At 40.5% G+C, this 7587-nt stretch overlaps 1 pseudogene across 1 annotated transcript; it reads right to left on the bottom strand.

Moving 5' to 3' along the window:
* Positions 1 to 5070: 5070 nt before the first annotated feature.
* Positions 5071 to 6989, bottom strand: LOC143686289 (nucleolar protein 58-like; annotated as a pseudogene). The gene is made up of 2 exons (XR_013177003.1): positions 5439 to 6989; positions 5071 to 5402 (listed from the first exon to the last, which is right to left on the bottom strand). The product of XR_013177003.1 is annotated as a nucleolar protein 58-like (transcript).
* Between the last annotated feature and the right edge of the window lie 598 nt (positions 6990 to 7587).

Below are 7587 nucleotides of genomic sequence, written 5' to 3'. Positions count from 1 at the left end.
AGCAATTTCTGATAAAGTTGGGACCCAAATTACTGCTTTTCCTCAACTTATATAGTTATATTCCTGGAACATCCAGTATAGATGAAAAATACTTTGTGTTTATATGAAAGATGGAGTCAGGTCTAGGCTTGGATTATTTAATCAGACTTCATTTTTGTGAATGTTGTACCACGGCAGGACACAGGACACTTATCTGTGCACCTCTGGCCTGAAGGTGCCAGAAACGCCACCCAGTCCTGGTGTTGTGAGGACCTAAATATCCCCATAAAAGGCTAAACTGTCTTCCAGGGGATGATCCTACCCCATGGGGAACAACCGCTTTAGAAAAATCTGCGTGCGCGCCTGCATGTGTGTGTTTGTGTGTGTAAACCAGTCTATTCACATAACGGACTTTCAGCTATTAGAATATTAAATGAGAATTACACGTATCAAAATGGATATAACTCGGGTGCATGGGTGGCTCAGTGGTCGAATGCTCGCCTTCCATGAGGGAGAGCTGGGTTCGATTCCTGGACCATGCACCACCACCACCCCCCCAAAAATGGATAAACAAGTTGCAGAGTCCTGCAAATAGCATGGCAGCCTTTAAACACAGTGTTAAAACATGCATAACAATAATGTATTTTTATGTATATGTTCATATTTAGTAAAAGCATAAGAAAAAGTGCATGGAAATGAGAAACATCCATTCAGGGTACTGGTTACTTCTAGAGAGGGAGGAAGAGAAATGTGATGGGAAGGAGGTTAAGGTAAACAGGAATGCAGCTGCATTCTGTAATGTTTTACTTAAAAATAAACAAGATTTGAAGCAAAATATTAACATTTTGGCAAAGCTGGCTGGCAAGTACATAGGTGTTTACTTTTCCTCTATGGTTTTTTGTATGCTAGAAAATACTTCATCATATTATTTTAACAGCCCTCTGATGGTAGCCTTTGACATATTTTATAGTATTTTTCTCATGTCTTGTTAATTAATCCATGTAAAACGACATAGATTGTGAAGGCCTTTAGGGCAGTTATTCCTTTTGGAAGCTCCTGCCTTGCCAAGGCTCAGCTAGGCAAGTACAGAGAGGACTAAGCAACCCACCATCCCTGTACCTAGGGGAGGTTTGGGACAGTTTGGCTTTCTTGAGCCACAGGAGGTCCTTGTGGAATGGGTTCCTGGGGTACACAGTGGGTGGGACTGGACTTCCATTCTGGTTCCTTGACTGTGGCTGGTTGCCCTGTGGCCTATTTCCACTGACCAGATGGCTCTCTTAGAACCAGACAATTGCAATACTTGCCTCTGCTTAAAAGCTCTTGTTGCTACTAGTCCCACCCATGAAATCGGGCATCTTATGCTGCAAACTCAGCTAGGGTCAAATCTGTACCTCCAGCTCTCCTTTGGAACTTCCTTCACTCCTGCATCTATTCCTACCTTGCTCCATAACTAGGGGGTCTGGAAAAGTCTTTGTTCATGCTCATGTTTCAGCATGAATATTATGACACCGCTTTTCACGCTAAAAAACATCTCAGTTTAAATGATGAATTATATGCTCACCCTATTCATAACTCATGTATAAATATGTATGTTTACAAAAAGGGGATGCATTTATTGTTTTCCAAAGTAGTTTTCAGTTAAAACACCAGCTTTATTTTAACTGAAAATAACAGTTTACCTGAAATAAGCAGTTTAGCTTTTTAAACTGCTTAAAAGCATGGTTTAACTGAGCATAAGCGTGTACTTAACTGAAATAAGCTTGCATTTGGGGCACCTGGTAAGCTCATTCATTCCTTCTGTTTTTGAAATGAATATACTCTGTTTCTAGAGCAAAATTACAGAAAAATTGTATAAAAAAAAATGCTCTCGTCACTCCCCCTCCCCCACAGTTTCCTCTATTCTTAACATCTTGTATTAGTGTTGTACATTTGTTACAATTGAACCACTACTGATATATTATTAACTAAAGTCCATAGCTTCCATTAAGGTTCACTCTAAGTGTTGTACTGTTCTATAGATTTTGATAAATGCATAATATCATGTATCTACCATTACAGTGTCATGCAGAATGGTTTCATTCTAAAAATGTCCTAAAAATGTCCCCTGCTCCAGATTTTTAATCCCTCTCCTACATCCTTGAATCCCTGCCAACCACTGATCTTTCTACTGTCTCTATAGTTTCGCCTTTTCCACAATGTAAAATACTTGGAATCATATAGTATGAAGCCTTTTCAGACTGCCTTCTTTCACTTAGCAATAAATGCATTAAAGGTTCTGTCATGTCTTTTCCTGGCTTGATATTTCATTTCTTTACACTCCTGTGTAACATTCCTTTGTACAGTCTGTTCATCTGCCTATTGAAGGACATCTTGGTTGCTTCCAATTTGGGGCAATTATGGATAAAACTGCCATAAATATTCATGTACAAGTTTTTATGTGGACATCATTTTCACTTCATTTGGGTCAATACCTAGGAGTGAAGTTGCTGGATCACATGATAAGTCTATGTTTAATTTTGTAAGAAACTGTCTTCAACAGTTGCTGTGCCATTGATATGCAGGTATACAATTCAGTGCTATTACTTTCACAATGCTGTACTGCCATTGCCACCATCCATTACCAACACCTTTTCATCACCCCCAACTGAAACACTGCACTGATTAAGTCATAACTCCCCACCCCACCATCCGCCACCAGCTCCTGGCAACCTCTGATCTACTTTCTGTCTCTATGAATATTTTCTTATTCTAAGCATTTCATATAAGTTAAATCATACAATATTTGTTCTTTTGTGATTGACTTATTTTACCTAGCATAATATCTTCAAGATTCATCCATGTCATAGCATGCATCAGAGCTTCATCTCTTTTTACAGCTGAATAACATTCCATTGTATGGAATGTGAATATACCACATTTCGTTTATCCAATAGCCTGTTGATGCACACTTGAATTGCCAGCACTTTCATTTTTTTAGGTCTCCAAATAAAGGACAAGCAGAAGCTCTTAAATATGATGTCATGACACACTGGGGTTGCAACTACCAATTGTGAGGTCTGTTCCATATACTTTATTATTTAATAGTCATTCTATAAACATTAGAAATAAATGAGAGTTTCACGTTACCCATGATTATATCCAATGCCTACTAGCACTACAATGTACTCTCTCAATAAGGAAGAAAAAGTGCGGAATTATAGCTGGCAATTCTATTCTTCTAGTTGGTTAGGCTAAAAACTTGGAGTCATCCTTGACAGTTCTGAGTCACCCATACCCCACACCCACTTTCCATCATATCCAAAATCTAACCACAACTCACCACCTTTACTGCTCTCTCTCTGGTGCAAGCCACATCATCCTTCTCTTGGACTACTACAATAAATTCTTCCTAATGGTCTCTCTGCTTCAGTCCTCAGCCTCTGTGGTGGCTTGGAGTTATGTGCCCCAGAAAAATATAGTCTTAATCTAAATTCATTCCTGTGGGTGTGAATCCATTGTAAATAGGAGCATTTTGATGATGTTACTTCAGATAAAGTTTAATCCAGCTGAATCAAGCTGGGTTTTAATCTGGATTACTAGAGTCCTTTACAAGCAGAGAGAAAATCAGATGGACAGAGAAGCCATGGGGAGCAGCCAGAGGCTGGAAGTCCACAGAACCGGAAGAGAAAGAAGATGCCACCATGTGTGTTGCCATGTGATGGAAAAGCCAAGGAAAGCCAAAGACTGCCGGCCAGGCAGAAGACACAGAACCTGGGAGGAAGCAAGCCTTTTAGCCTCTCAAACCATGAGCCAATAAATTCCTGTCGGATAAGCCAACCCACTGTATGCTATTTGTTTTATTAGCTGGGAAACTAGACAGACTCCTAGATCTATTAGCCACACACAAGGCAGCCAGAAAGAACAGACCATATCACTCCTTGCTGCAAATACTCCAACGGCTTCTCATCTTGCTCACAATGAAAAAAAATCTCAAACATCACCCCCCTCAACTGTTCTCTGGGGTCAGCAGCTTCCTCACTGTTCTTCAAACACGTAAAGCACACTCCCGCCTGACAGCCTTTTTTCTTGTCCCCTCAGAATGTACTCTCCCAGGTATCCACAGGGCTGCTTCTGCACTTCCTTCAGGTTCCTACTCAGATATCACCTCATCAGAAAGGATGTCCATAGTGGCCCATTTAAAATAGCCCTCCACAGCCCATGCCCTGCCATACACAGAATTCTCTAGCCCCAACCCTGTTTATTTTCATAACACTTCCATCTCCTGACATGCTACATATTTAGCATTTATTATACGTTGTATCTCATGAGAACAGGGACTCTAGTTCCTAAAGCAGATTCTGACACACAGCAGGGGTGGTGGTGGATAAATTGAGTATAATTCTAGATTTATCCCTGTGTTAGTTTCTCTTATATGAATAATATCTTATTGTGCATGTGTATGTTACAATAGCCAAAGGTGGAATGAGGCATGTGCTTTATTTGACTCCAGAAAATCCAGGACCCTTATTTCTGTTTAAATGACAATATAGCAGGTGGACTTCTTGGCTCTGAAAGTGGTTAGCTGATTTGACCTCTCCTGCCACTCCCTCCGAAAACTCTCAGAAGCATAAGATTGAAGTGGAGTTCCAACAGCACTGGAAACGAGGAGGATGAAATAATGGACTGCCAGACACCAGGAAGGGTTTCAGTAAGCAAAACACAGATGGGGCTGAACTGACAAGCCATTAACGGTTGACACATACTTTGAATCTGCAGAAACAGAACAGCAGGTTCAGACAGGAAAAGATTAGGGCACCCAGGTGTCCGGCTTGGCAGCGGACAGTCTACACGAGTTTTCTGCTGATGAAATAAAGATAGGTAAAAATGCCTACTTTTAAAAATTAAGACCATTAGGTTATAACATGACTTACATTCACAGGAGTGTCATCCAGCATATTATTTTATATAATATTTTTAAGTATATGATATTTATAATATGTAATATATAGTATTTTGCATGAAAGCAGTAATGGAGGTTGCTAGTAACATAAATTGTAGACCATGTATTTTTTTTTTTTTTTACAAAGAAAATAAATATTTTTATTTGTATATCAAAGACTAAGAAAAGATGACATAAGGTTAACAGAGTATGTCAAGACAAATAAAATGTCTTATTTAGATTTCAAAGCAAGAGATGATCCTGATTGAATCTTAAGCATTTTATGTTCAGGTGAGTTTCAATTATGGTTTTCTTCCATTAATCTTCATTATCTCTCTTTTTTTTCTTGACTAGGAACTGCTGTGCTGGTACATGGTTCTTCCTCAGAAAGCGGTTCTTCTTTAATGTGTTTCTTTTTATCCTTTTTTTTTCTTCTTCTTCACGGAAGTCTCTTCTACCACTATTATTTCTTCTTCCTCCTCTTCTTCTACTTCCTCTTCTTCAACTGCCATGCCGGAGACTCGGGTTTGGTTCCTGGTGCCTTTGATCTTAATCTTGGCTTTCTTTGCCTTCTTTTCAGTAGTTTCGTCTTTATCTACTTGTTCTATCTTGCGTTTTTTAGAACAGGTTGGCGGTGTAGAGTCACCAGAAGGGTCATAAGTTTTCACTTCACTTTTATGTTCATACTTTTCTGTTTTTGCTAATGCTTTTCCTGTTCCACTTATTTTCCTTATCTCTCTATCTTCTAAGGTCCTCAACCTGGCCTCTAATTTGGCTCTGTTCTCAACTCCCATTGCAGAACTAGAGTCCTCACCAAAAGCATCACAACGGATAGCCAAAACAGTTTTGGCTGCCAGCATTCGAGAAATCTTTCCTTTGTGTTTGGGACTTGTCTGCCCTACAAGTGATGCATGATAAATGAGACCATACTTAGGGGTATCCCGTCTAGACTTGAGGGCTCTGAAGAGTGCCTTTTCTGCTCCAAGAATCTGAACTGTAGAAGCTGCATGCTTGGCCAAATCCAAAAGAGAACCTGCATGAGCAATAAGCCGGGCTCCAACTAATTCTCCAGCCATGACTGTGACATTGGGTGCAATGGCCATCATTCGATTTTGGAGATACTCACAGAGCTGGGTTCTATATTCTGAGATTTCAATCACCTGGGTACAGAGATGCAGAATATTGCAAATATCTTCTTCTGAAACTTCTGTTCCCATAGATATCTCTGCAGCTGCTTTCACTTCTGCTTCAATATCTTCTGGCAGTAACTCAGAAAGTTTGGCAGAGGCATAGTTCTTCCTATCACCAACTTTCTGCAAACACTTGCAGTATGTCAAATTATCTGAAATTATTTTTCCTAGTTCAGGAAAATGCCAGCCATACCATTCTCTACACCGCATAATGTAGTAGTTTAGCTCTTTGTCCAAATCGTCTAACAAGGAAATTGCCTGAACAATCATTGTGTCCACTTTATCAGCACTAAATTTCAACCGATATCGAGAAAGACTATGGGCCAATCCAAGGCACATAGCTGCCATTTCACGTGGTTCTACCCCAGGGATCAATCCATCCATCTGTGAACGGATTCCTCTCATAAGTTCATTAACAACAGGGCTATGGATGCAACTGAGATTCAGCTTTTCCTTTATGACTTCTCCTAGTTTAGCATCTGCTACAGCCAGGGGTTCATGGGCTTCTTTTACTATTTTCTTCAGAACTTTCTTTAGCTGCTTATCGATTTTGCCCTCCATCAGAGCTGTGAATGCTGCTAATGCTTCTGCTGTATCTTGAAATTTCTCAAAATGTTTTAGCTTTACTATTTTATTTGCTTTTTCTGGCGTTTCAAATTCTTTCCACAGACTATCAACCTCTTGAAGTTTCTTCTCATTCAGAACCTTAAAGATGGCGTAGCCAACGGACGTTTCAAACAGCACCAACATGGTGAGGCCGGGTCAGGGTGCAGCGCAGCCAGCCACGAGCTCTGATACCAGCGGGAAATTCCCAAATGTGTAACCCACCAAAGGCCCGCAGGGCCGCAACTGGCACAGAATACCACACGCCACCACGCAGAAACTCAGAACACGATGCCTAAAAGACCAGACCATGTATTTTTGATCTCTATGTTTTGTATATGTATTTTTGGTGTACGCAATTTTTTCAGGTGTGCCTGAAACCACATGACAGTCCTAAGAAAGATGTGAGGCAGTTTCCAATCATGCCACGTTCATAGCCCCATTCAGATGTGAGGCCAAGCAGGGAAGCCTCTGCTGTATCACATGGCTGATAGTTTCTGTGGGTCAGCAAATCTGTTTTCATGGACATGCAACCTATGTAAAAATACAGGGCCCCGCACTAAGAAGGGACCATGTGTGGTTTGATGCTCTGCTGTCACCACCTTGAAATTCTTAATAATTTTATATTTGAACTTGTGTTTTGAAAGTGAAGTCTTGATAAAGACAGTGGTGCAGGTATGGGAGCAGAAGCAATTCAGCTTGTAAGCAGGGCGACTGTACATTCCAGCTGGCCTAGTCTAATCCTGCTTTATGCCTGTTGTCCCAGCGTACTTATCAGTAGCACTCTCGTGCACTCTCAAAACTGCTCCAACCTGGAAGATAAGTTATATGACCACCTATTGGCAGGTCGTGTATGATCTGGCTCCTGCTATCTCTCTAACCTCATCATATGCCACT

The sequence above is a fragment of the Tamandua tetradactyla genome, chromosome 6, assembly GCF_023851605.1.
Source record: "Tamandua tetradactyla isolate mTamTet1 chromosome 6, mTamTet1.pri, whole genome shotgun sequence".
NCBI lineage: Eukaryota > Metazoa > Chordata > Mammalia > Pilosa > Myrmecophagidae > Tamandua > Tamandua tetradactyla.
The sequence above is the reverse complement of the archived record's forward strand: the minus strand, read 5'-3'. Positions and strand labels throughout refer to the sequence as shown.